At 40.2% G+C, this 13048-nt stretch overlaps 1 protein-coding gene across 6 annotated transcripts in view; it reads right to left on the bottom strand.

Annotated features, from left to right (window-relative positions):
• Window positions 1-13048, bottom strand: part of LOC135195057 (uncharacterized) — a 153326-nt gene that overhangs the window by 16217 nt on the left and 124061 nt on the right. The window contains exon 1 of one of the 6 annotated variants that reach the window (XM_064221408.1): window positions 6658-7065. The exons of the other annotated variants lie outside the window; for them this stretch is intronic. The gene's annotated coding sequence lies outside the window, so the exon portion shown is untranslated. Of the gene's footprint in view, window positions 1-6657; window positions 7066-13048 lie in introns of those variants that run through there. 6 annotated transcript variants of the gene reach the window in all.

The following is a 13048-nucleotide window of genomic DNA, read 5'->3' as shown; positions in this document are numbered from 1 at the left end:
GCAACACCTCCCCAAGGGGGAGAGAGGGAGGAGGGGAGAGAAGTTCCTTCCACGACCACCAGCAGTTTCTTCCTTCCATCATCTGCCAAACTTGGCGATTTTGGGTCGTTCAATATTAGCAGTAGTTATAATAATTCAAAAACATGTTAAAAGACATGTTAATAATGTTAACACGTAGAATATATACAAAATGGACCCTACAAGAGAATTCATTCATATCCACGAGGAAACTGACGTAACGGTACAAGATGTTTTTGAGCACTTGCGTGAATATCAACATAAAATTAATTGCCACCCCCCCCCCCTAGTTTAACGACAAGACGTCAAAACTGTGGGCGAACTCTCAAGGGGTCTGCATTAAGAGCGGTATATCGAAAGAAAACAACCACCTCTCGACCCCATCATTCTGCAACTGACGTCCGAAGAGAGAGTACTACGAAATCTGAGTAATCCTAGTGATTAGCCTTTGCCTTTCCTCCGTTTATCCAGTTACCCGATTTAATCCTACACAGCTGCTGCTCCTCACCTGAAGACCCTCAATAGCAATGACCTTTGCACGCATTCAAATGATTATAAACTGTTTCAATAGAGCTGTTGGGTATCAAACAACCTCCATTGAAATCTTTGGATTCATTGTCTGTACAAGCCTTCGCTTGAAATGTATCTGAATAAAGGCCAAGATCTTGCACTTGCTTTTTTTAATTTACTTGTAGCCAAGTCAATCGTTTATATCGCAGCGTTTTCCGTACTCTCTCTCTCTCTCTCTCTCTCTCTCTCTCTCTCTCTCTCTCTCTCTCTCTCGTGTGTATATGTGTAATGAAACTTTCTTCTTACGAATAAAATTTTGGACAACGTTTTAGGGAAAAAAAAAAAAAAAAATCAGCGCAGAAACCTTCCAAAATTCCTGTCACTGTTATACATGAAACTGTGTTTATATAAACATATTTTCATGTATTTCCAACATGCATAAGGCTTCATACCGACAAATCACACACACACACAGATCCGTGAAGTTTGGGACTTAAAGTTCCAACAGAGTCCCAGTGACCTGCAGCAACAACTCAACATCTTATCGATTTCCAGAGGCATAGCCTCCAGCCACTCCATGGTCGAGTCCGACTTGAATTTCCAAAATTCTTGGAACGTTACTTAAACCCTCCCGCCTCTCTCTCTCTCTCTCTCTCTCTCTCTCTCTCTCTCTCTCTCTCTCTCTCTCTCTCTCTCTCTCTCTCTCTCACGGCAGGCAAAAACAAGGAATGAAGCCACAAACCCAAGGCAATTCTTCAGCCTCTACCTTCTCTTTTGTTAGGGAACGATTGGCTGGCCCAATCCCCCCCTCCCAAAAAAAAAAAAAAAAAAAAAAAAAAAAAAAAAAAAAAAAAAGAATTAATGGACATTAACTCATTAGAAAACTGTATATAATTTGCCTTTCCATCCAGACACGCGAGAATGTGGATGGATTACTTTACAACTGATAGTACATGGAATCCAACTGGACCAGAAACACCTCTTTCATCATGAAAATTATTTTCAACATTGATCTGCATCTAACTTTGAATGCAAACTTTAGATGCCAGAATAAAGTTTCTGCGGAGCTCACATGCAGGTTGTGTTGAGCTAGACTGCCAACATTCTAAAATACCCGTCCTGCCCTTGTGCCAAGGGCGCCCACAAATGCCTGCATAGCACACAACCATCCCTGGGGCACTGAAGACAACAAACACTTCACAAAAGTAAGAACATTTCAATATTGTAGCAGCCTGTGAAAGCCCTTCCACACAAAACTCAAGATGAAAAGGGAAAAACGATATACATCAATGATGTCTATAAATAGGAGAAATGAGGAACATGTTAACAAAACCACTGAAAAATAGACATTACACAAAAATAAACTGTATCTAAAAGTATATGAAGTTATTCACGCCACCACAAAAGTAAACAAGACTAAAATCGAATAAAATGAAGTTTGTGATGGAACAAAGTAAATAGGAATACAATCGGATAAAATGAAGTTTGTGATGGAACAAAGTTAATAAGAATACAATCGGATAAAATGAAGTATATAATGGAACAGAAGATTACTACAATGAAACTGAACAATCACTAACTAAAAAATCTTGAAAGAAGGCACCCAGAAAACAAAATCAGGCAAAGTGCCAACACCTTGTGGATTGCGCTCCCACCAACAGAGAACACACCACTGAAACATATCCTGAGAAAAATGGACTGCTATGGATCAACGCACTACAGCCTTTCTCATGACGTAGCACCTTGTGTACTTTCAACACACCTCCTACCTGCTCAGGGGACCGCTGGAATATAAAAGCAAATCATAACTTATGATCCACACAACATTTTGCCCCTCAAAGTACAGTAACAATCATCACTGGTTTTAATAACGAAGCGAGGTCGAGAACTACGATACCAGCAAAACAATTTCGATGACATGATTCTGATATGAACTATTTCCATCATCCCCAGTCAAATGAGTCCATAAATATAAGTGAAACCTTTCCAGTGCAAATGCTTATAGCGCTCATTTCAAGCATAAACATTCGAGTTTTTCCGCCCTCTTCATTTGGTGGGTGAAGGGGCCACATTCGCATCTCTACCTAGAGTTCAGTGACCTAACCATTCTTGGGAAGTTCAGAGATTTCGTTGGGCAAATTTCTACGTAAACGTTTATTTTCTAAACCCTTGGGTTCTCAAGCAACTGATCTATCTATAAGCACACCACAAACACCTGAAAACAACATTGAATGACCTCTTTCCTCACCTGTGATCAACATAAACCCCCCGATAATCCAGAAACAAATATGTGAGTGTGACGACTAGTTGTGTGTGAGAGAGAGAGAGAGAGAGAGAGAGACGAGAGCGAGAGGAGAGAGAGACGAGAGGAGAGAGAGAGAGAGGGGGGGGGGGGGGGGGGGGGGGCTTGGACAAAAGGGAACAGCAAAGGCACAGAAACTAAACAATGGACATAAGAGGCCAGGGAACATCTCCAAGTGACATGGCCCTTTCCATCAGTTTTTCTTGCCTTTTCTCCACTGTTCTTCTCTTTATACTTGCATATACTTGTCTGTTGATGGCATCTCCGTTCCACAATTCCTTGAGAATGAAAGACCCTGTTGTCATGTCCCACAGACTCTGCGTCCACTTAGAATAACTATGTTACGAGTTCCCTCCATACTGACGATGACATTTAGAATTGAAATTTCCATCTTGTTGATGTATACGCAACGTCCAAGATATACTACATATATACTACATAGCAATCAATCAAGTCCGCGTGTTAAGCTCCTCTTATCAAAATATAGGATTCTGCGAATGATGAAACCCTCGTTCACGTCACACTAATCATTCCCACAGCACAAGGAAAACGACCACAGCCCTACTAAATAAATAGTCCAACCACGGATGACTTTTTCAGTTGACGTAAAGATAGATCTTGTTAGAATCCTCGATCACCATCATCGGGAGGGTTTGGCCGGTCCCTGCTGCTGCTGCTGCGACTTCCCTGGCATGGCAGCCACCAGCCTCCGGGAGAAACGTGACCTCTACCATCCCGTGGAAGTGGCCGCCTTCATCGGCTACCTACCTACACGACGCACGATGCTCGCCGTCATACATACGAAGGTAAGAGAACAGGCCCTGCCTACCGACTTACCTCCGCCATCACTCTTATTGACCTTGGCAGGGTAAGAAGGCAAAAAGGAGCCCTCTTGGATAACTCACTCACTCACATCTTCTACACCTTTTCTCTGCACCTATTTTTATGAATGTTATCCTTCGCCTAATAATATTAAGGATGTCTCTAAGGATACAATTCAGCTCTTCCATTTGCACGTCTGTTTCTCCTAAGAGGGGCATTCCGTCCAATCTGTTACAGACTCCCGTTCCTTAAATACCACACACAGATCAAGGCGGACTTAGGCCAAATCCTGGGCGGATCCTTGTGTACATAAAAACAAAATAAAGCCAAATGGATGACTTCACAAAAAGACAACACATACATAAACTATTTGAAGGGGAACTAAACACAAGGATTACCATTCTTGTTCGAGCAAACCCCCCCGCCCCCCAATACACACACACACAAATGACACACTGGGCTCTGCACACTAGCAGCCAAATTAAGGACGAAAGCTAACAGTCCTGGCTAAGACAGCTTGTAGCTTCTTACCCAAACAGATTAAGTTTATCAATAACCATACCAAAGCAAAAAGTAAAGTCCTTAACCAATGTTAAGATACAACCTATACTCTCGACTAGGCTACCTACAACCACCTCTTGAAGAAAAGTCACAAGCTCTGTTCACAAAACACAGCGAGTCCTCGATCTCAATGAAATATCACAGCCATCGTGAATGTGAGCGCGTGACACGTCTTCTCGAACCGACAGGAGACAAACCATCTCAAAAGACATCGTAGACAAGACTTCACCTGCCCTCTTCTAGCACAGCATGCCGCAGTCACGTGGCGGCAGGAATACACAGCAGGAGACAAGACCTCTCTTCTTCTCATGAATCACAAGAGCACAAAGAAAAGTCAAGTTCTGCCTCTTCTGGTCGATTTCACTAGAACCGTACTCTTACTTTTACAGTAAAGCTGACTCGTGAAGAAAACCTATTTTACGGTACACAACTAGCTAACTGTCATTGTTTAACACAATAACAAGTGAAAACTTAAATTAGAGATGAAGGTTAATTATAATAAAGTACCCATGCCTATAGTTTATACCTATTAAGGTAATATATATATATATATATATATATATATACTATATATATATAAATATATATATATATATATAATGCTGTAGGATTGAGCTCTATCTTTTCAACCATTTATATGAAAATGCTGCAAATGCCACAAACATGTGTTCCTCCACCGTATGGCGCAGGTTCCGGGTGTAGAACAAATCCGTAACAATGAGAGAGAGAGAGAGAGAGTCGCAATCAGGCATATCAAAACGCTTCAGCCTTTTCTGCTTCGAAATACGCTCACGTTCACCTGGATAAGTTTATAAGGAAGATTCCTCTGAACAACTTATAAATAACAGAAACTGGAAACAATAAACGTGACAAGCCAATGGTAACGCTTTCCCCGATAAAACGGCCCACGTTCATGTTCAAGGGGCCTCAAACGAGCCTGTGTCCGACACGGAGGCCACCCATCCATATACGAGACCCACTTTGAGAACAACCCCGGGGCTCCAGGTGGAATTTTCCTCCTCCTCCTCCTCCTCCTCGTCGGCTGAGGAAAACGGATCCACAGCAGCACTAACACCACAAAACGGGCAAGTTGGTCGTCTTCCTATTTGCACTTTTATCCGCATATGAGGCTATCGTTCCCAAAAGACAAGACGCCCGCGAATGAAGTCAATTCGACAATAATGAATTTCCCGTCGACTGGATTTGGCAAGGCCATGCACGAACCACAGACCTTCCTGTCGCGATCTCAGCGGGCTACAATGGAACTGGATACAGATCACACCACGAGGGAGACATCGCGGATCTTGAGAAAGCAGGTGGATGCGAGAGATGCATAACCTTTCTGCCAAGAATCCCGAGTCACTTTGAACGCTAACCTTAATGTCTAAAATCTCCGGATTCTGACCTCGGAAGAGGGGCAAGTCGACAGCTTATTTTATCTTGAAATGAGGTGATCCTCATCTAGTTAAATCTACGACAAAAAACTAATACTACATCCATAAGAACATCATAGGCGGAAGAGGTGTAAAATTATATTACACCTTTCCTTCTTGGAATTCCAACTATTAAATCACCATATACACACACACACACACACCTGCACCTCAAGGAAACAGAACGGTAGAATCTTCCTCGGTCAAGTGTTGCATCATCGGGAAGGGAGAGTCCAGTCTGTGTATCGCCAGCGTGACCCAGCTGATTCTCTCTCTCTCTCTCTCTCTCTCTCTCTCTCTCTCTCTCCTCGCGTTACATCAGAACTTGCGATATCCTTTGAACAAATAAGCCCTTATCAACAGATATGGCCATTTGGTGAATGTGATAACAGAAACAATGAATCAGTCGGATCCCTGGCCTTCCACATCCCGCTGCCAACAGCTAATAACTATTCGAGGTGGGTTCGAGTCGACCCTGGGAGATCTAACATTCAAAAAAGGTTTTATTTCCCAAAGGCGCCAGATCTATTTATTTGCTTTAGGTAGATTCGCTTAGCGCGTAGGAGATGGACTTCGTTTCATATAATAAGATGAAGCAAATAGAAGCAAGCAGCTTGGCATGACTCAGAAAAAAATTGCGTCGTACTAAAGCACAATGGAAATTTGTTCTGGATAAATGGTACATCTTTAACGCAAGATAAGATTTTAAAGAATCAACTACACTACATTAACCTGATCGAAATCCTGATATCAATCGTCATGCAAATAAAACATTATCATCACATTAGCCACAGGCAAGCACTTCCACAACTTCTAGTTATAGGTTATTGAATGCAAAACATTCTACAACCTTTAAAATCTAGAATAATAATAATAATATAGATACACATTCATATAATAATGAAACAACAAAACAGTAAGAAACGCCAGCCTTCAAATTGCCAGAGGAAACGGCCGAACAAAGAACATTCTAACGTTTATTCCGCAGGAAATATCTCACAGCTGACTTACCATATGCTGTAGCAATCTATAAGGGAGATGACGAAATCGGACTCCCACCCAGCTCACTTATTTTCACTTTCTTCGGCTTCTAGAAAATGAACACAGGAGACCGAACACTTTTCGAACATAGCTTCTTAGGCTACCATGACACCACTCGAATTTTACCATAGACCAGGCTAGGAGTCCGTTGGTACAATCAATGCGTAAAAAGTGAAACTGGCCCGATTCTAAAACTTTACACGTGTTATAAAACTAGGACGGAGCTAAAACAACACGAAACGAGGTTTTCACTATCACAGTTAGGAGGAATCGAAGGGTACGTTTTATCCAAACACAGCTAGGGAACCACCATCACCACCACCGACGAAGCGTCCGTTTGACGACCGAGCTCAGACTGTGCTCAACAGGGGCGGAGCAACTCCCTTTGTAACATCTCCCCCCCCCCCAACCCCCCACACACACAAGACAACGTAGAGCAACGAGGCCCGTGTGGGAAATGCTAGAGGGGGAGAGGGAGAATAACTTTCAATACACTACGCAATCTCTACCTTGGACAATCACTGCCAGCAGCAGCCAACGACACAGACACAAGAAACGAAGTCTTTCTTCTTCTGCCAATGGATGGGTAGAACGTATACAATCTGGCAACATCTGGTAACTACACAAACTATGTGTCATGCACACATTTAATTGAACAAATCCTTAATATAATGTCCAGTTTCTTTAAGATTCTTAAATAACGCTGACACTTCAATGCAGGGCGAGTACCATTTCCAGAGGAACAGAGCAATATAGCACGTTGACATTCACGATAAAAATTTGACAAACAAATTGGTAAATGGCAACTATGGCACCACTGTTGGCAGTTCTCAGTATATGCGCTGACGTAGGAGTTTCGCAAAAAGGAAAAAAAAAAATACATTGCGTCTTTGAGGGAGATTACTTTGAAGACAAAGTAGCAGAGCAAAATCCAGAATAAAACTAAACGAATGGGCAAAGAAAAGACCTAAAATGACAATCTTTTGACATAATCTCTCACGCAGCCATCACGTGGCTTTACAGCAGCTGACGTGTGTGAGAGAGCGAGGGAGGAGTGACTAGTGGATGGAGATATGGGGGGGGGGGGGGGGCAAATCATGACGTAGCCAAATGCGTCACCGTTCATCAGCCTATTACCGAGAAGAAACAAGCACCAACAGAATGACGTCACCACAGACTCATCCTTCTCCTAGAAATACTTGTCATAGGAAAACTTTTGCTGGAGCCCGAGCGAATTTATTATTGAATTGGATCGAGAAAGAAAAAAAAAGGAGACGAGAATTTCCATCGGGCGTTAAAAATATCGCAGAAACGATACGTTCTTTCGACCATTAATCCCGGGAATCGCGGCCAAGTACGTAAGTGGGAAACTGAACGCCTCTAATTCCGGTATATCTGATTGCCTACGGTTTTCTTCTACGTACAACGTATTGACAGGAAAACCTCCAGTCTCTCAATATATATATGTGTGTGTGTGTATACACAATTATGAAAGTTAAAAAAATCACAGGAAAATGACAGGCAAAAGGTCAGTAGCAAGCGCTTCCTCCAGTTGATTCGGGCATCGTCGGGAACAAATGAAATGCAGTTGGAAAGAGGGTTACAAGGTTAACATAAAGAGCAAGAGTACCAGATGGTTAACTTTAAAAAGTTTAAAAATCAATGAGACAATCCAGGATCACTCACGCGGTCACAAACTAAAACCATAGATTCAACCATAAAAGACACGGAAGCTTAACCATACAAAATCCAAAAACGTGTAAAACTTACTATATTAATTTTATTGCTTAAATTTATCAAGCAACTTTTTCTGTTTATTTTTTAAATTATGAAAGCATAGAGTTTAAACAAACCAAGACTTATATTTAAAATACTTCCATTATTTGACTTTTAACGGAGTCGCTACACGGGACTAAGGATCTTGTTTCCCTTCAGTTCCAAATCTCTCATATATACGAATAATGCATTCGATATTTGACCAGTTCTCACAGAATATATATATATATATCATATATATATATATCTATATATATATATATATCTATATATATATTCGTTGTGAAAGTAAATTTCTAGTTTGTCTGTCATAGATTTAACCACACCTTTTACAAAGAATTTCGTATATGCAGCCAGAAGCATCTTTAGAATTTTTTTTAATTACTAAACTCTCAACAGTAAAATTACGTTAAACAACATTTACGCTGAAGAGCTTTAAAATTCCAGGAATTTCTAAAAACCTTTCATCATACAGTCATTTGAGAATGTCAAGCTTACTAAACTCAAGTTTGTCATTAGTTAAAATGTTTTCCTAGCTCTTTTCCTTGCTACATCTACTAATGTCCTTGAATATTTAAGTTTCAAGGCAATATCACAAATAGTTTTAACCTCAGCGTCAATAAATGTTTGATTATAAATTTTTTCTGGGATGTTCCTAAGGCCTCTGCGTGTCTGTAGCCCACAGTTTATTGACGCTAAGAGCAAAATTATTTACGATATTGCATTGAAACTAAATACCCAAGGACTTTGGTAGATATAGCAAGGAAAATAGCTAGGAAAACATTTTATTTAACTAATGACAAACTTGAATCTAGTAACCATAACATTCTCAAATTACCGTACGACAAAATGTTTTAGGAATTCCTGGAATTTTAAAGCTCTTCAACGCAGATTTTGCTTTCCGTAATTTTAATGTTGAGTTTATTAATGAAAAAAGTCAAAAGATGCTTCTGGCTGCAAATACGAAATTCCTTGTAAAAGGTGTGATAACATATACTATTACGGATAAACTGGAAAACTACTTTCACAACGAATCAAACAACACCATTATTCTGTGAGAGCAGAGCTGCCCAAATACCCACTGCATTATTCTGGAGTGAAGCAACAACTCGAGTCCTGCGTAGCGGCACAATTACCAAACGGGTCCTTCTTTGTTCTAAATACGCTACAAGAGAACTCATATATAAGTTCAAGTATAGCTTTTCCCACATTAACCCCACGTTGATATTTACCAATAACCGTACTATTCAAGCGTTGTTAAACTTTAAGGTTAAACTGCCTTCAGACCTTTCATCTGGCATCGCCTAGATTTACTACAAGTGTGATGCCTGTAGCGCCACCTACATATATTAGCCAGTCAAAGAGGTCAGTCCGGGAAAGATCTTCCGAACACTATGGCAATGGCATTTCTCCTCGTACTGGCTGCTTGCTGGCCTAGCCAACCAGATCATCGATTTTATAGAGTACAAAGGAATTTTTTTTAAAGAGTTTTGGTACTTTTAGTGAAGCATCATTATTGAGAATGAGTCAACAGAAATATTTTTTTTAAGAAACCAGATCTTATCCTTGACAATCGTCTTACTCCTTGCTTTTAATATACATTAATTATATAGTGTAAACTTTCCACCTCTTGTTTTTTCCACTAAGTAGTTTTAAGCCATTGTAAATCATTTCAAAGATTCTATCATTTATCTTTATTGCCGTTACTTTTGACTCAGCTTTGTCAGCCAATAATGATTGTAAGATCTTTTAACCATTAAAATACCGTCATGTCTCCTTTAGGCCTGAAAATGTTATGAAGAAGCAACGAGACGCGTCGCAAATAAAATGTGGTGGTTCCTTCCGAACCTACTCTTCTTTCTTTTCCTACTGAGACTATCATCATTTCCGTGACAGAAGTTATCATCCGCTCGAACTCGGCGGAATCCAAATGACCTACATGAAATGACGCCAATCACATTTTTTCTTGAATCTTCATGACTCACCACCCCCCCCCCCCCCTGCAGCTCACCTCAGAGGACAGGGTCTCCCAGCTCTTCTAGTGGCCACTGGAACCCAGCTGACACTAGTCACTAGGACGTAGACTGTCCTCTTGAGAGTTGCCCGAACGGCATATCTCATCTTCATCTGGAACGACATTATTAGGCCTTATGGTATCAACTCTAACTGCCCTGCTACCTGACTTCTGACATTTCCCTGAAGTTTCATTGTCAAATCTAACAAACAGTTTCACTGTCACATCATGATCCATGCCCGTACAGCAGAAATATAGACCATACTCGACTTGGATATCGAATCTTACTTTCATACCCGATTTCAATCCATTTGAGTCTGAAATCTATTTCAGCCTGCCCCCCCTTCTGATTTACCTAGATTTTCCCTTCCACTGAATTCCGACTCGAGAGAACCTATGCTGTTCCTAAATGTTCCAATCACACTAATCCTTTTTGCTTCCAATGACTTTTCATTATGAAAACGCTGTCCTCATGACTTCGGCTTTCCTCATATTTTACGTCTCATTTCTCTATATGCTTATGTCGTCTCCCGCCAATTTTGCCATTACAAAATCTAATAGATATCCAAATTCAACCACACAAGACTCCATAACCATTTAACTTATTATCTACTTCATTAATGGACAATTCCAAATAGCTTTATACATTTCATTGTAATGACCTTGCGACGCAAAATCTTCCATAACACTCGGCTGTGGAAGCTGTCATTGTAGTCTCGTTACTGAACATCACAGGGGAATTTTCGAATTCCGTTCAGTGTTGTACATTTTGTCAACAAAAACATTTAATCTGTGAAGCGCCTGTAATTCTACAACCAGCATTTTCTTAAACTTTATATCAATTTGTCTCCTGGCAACTGAGAATATAAGTATACCAAACGTTTTCGTTACAACCAAAACAAATTGTACAGACACTACATTTACTACTGTCCCGTCACCATGACCAAATTTATCACTATATTATATGATATATATATATAGATATATATTAGTATAATATAGATATATATATATATATATATATATATATATATATATATATATATATATATATATGTATACGTATATAATATGTACTAAATACACACACACACACACACACATATATATCTATATATATATATTATATAAAATGTAATATTTATATATATATATACACTTTTTTTATATACGTTTATATATTTTATAATGGGGCGTCCCCGCATGTTTTCCTTATTACTCGAGTACACATGATAAGCTACGACGACAGCACTTTCGGGTCCATGTGATAGGAATCGAGTACTTCAAGATCACTAGAATCTCTATCTCGAGGAATGCTCTGAGCTGTTATATCATGACTTCAATGAAGAAAGAACTTATTCCACTACCTGGTCCCGGAATAATCATATTTCCAAGCCATAGGATTCCCTACATGTACCTGCTTGCTTAAGGTGTTTCATTGAATTTAGTCACAGCTTTCACAAACTTCATGAGAAAAGTGATGATAATGTTAAAAGATACTACTTTTCATCTAAATATCCTCTTTTCAGTTAGTCCCTAGACGGGGTTGCTGTTCTAATAAGAGTCGTCCGGCTGTTTCTTCTTTAATCGCTTATTTCATGGTTGGATTTGGGAGATGTTTTAAGAACGGATGCCCTTCCTGACCCGAACCCTCGTGTATCCGGGCTTGGCACCGGCAGTGACTAGGGATGGCCAACGGAAATTCACTGTGCGACCCCAGGAAAACACGAGCCATACACAATAAGGCTGCTGGCACAATGAGGGAAAACCTCAGTGAGACGGTCAATTTCTAGAAGGCCACCGATAAGAATGTGTCCACACTCACGCAAACAGAAATCCCATTTTTTTTTTTTACCAACCCGGTTAATCAAGTAAATATTTGGATGGTGGTATACAAGGCGTATATTCTGCGACAAGACTGTTCCTATAAGGTTGGAGGGCCAAGGTAGAGGAAGCGGTGGCTAGAAACAGCTTAGGTGAATGAATATAGGGACGAGAAGAGTAAGATAGCAGTAGAACACTTCAGGGGATCAGCAAAAGTCAGGTAATTGTAAAAAAAAAAAAAAAAAAAAAAAAAAAAAAAAAAAAAAAAAAAAAAAAAAAAAAAAAAGGCCCGAGTCAAAATGACTGATATGGTTCTGAACATCTCTCATGAGGAGGGAAGATGAGCGACACGTTCCCTCAGTCATCATGGAAACGGAAGTATAGTGCACGGGACACATAGGAGAGGAGGCCTCCAAGTAGGAAGGAGGGAGTGGATTCGAGAAGATACGAGAATCACGGGAACAAACGCCGGGAGGACATAAGATAGAGAAACATGGAAAAAAGGCTCAGCGACCCCGAGTGTGGCTAGAGCTGAGAAAAAGAGAATTAAGAATCCCAAGTCGATGAATATTATTATAAGATTCAAACTCTCTTATGAGCATATGAGGCTTCGTTCCGTGCAGGCCCGAAGGAATGACCGCATTTTTCTTTTCCTAGAAAGAAACTGGATATCAGAGAAGGCAAACTTGTATTTTTTTCGTTAAACACATAAAGCCTTTGCTACAAAAGAGATGGCAGCGGAAGCAA

Source organism: Macrobrachium nipponense, chromosome 15 (genome assembly GCF_015104395.2).
Source record: "Macrobrachium nipponense isolate FS-2020 chromosome 15, ASM1510439v2, whole genome shotgun sequence".
NCBI lineage: Eukaryota > Metazoa > Arthropoda > Malacostraca > Decapoda > Palaemonidae > Macrobrachium > Macrobrachium nipponense.
Note: the sequence above shows the minus strand (reverse complement) of the source record. Positions and strands in the feature narration are given on the sequence as shown.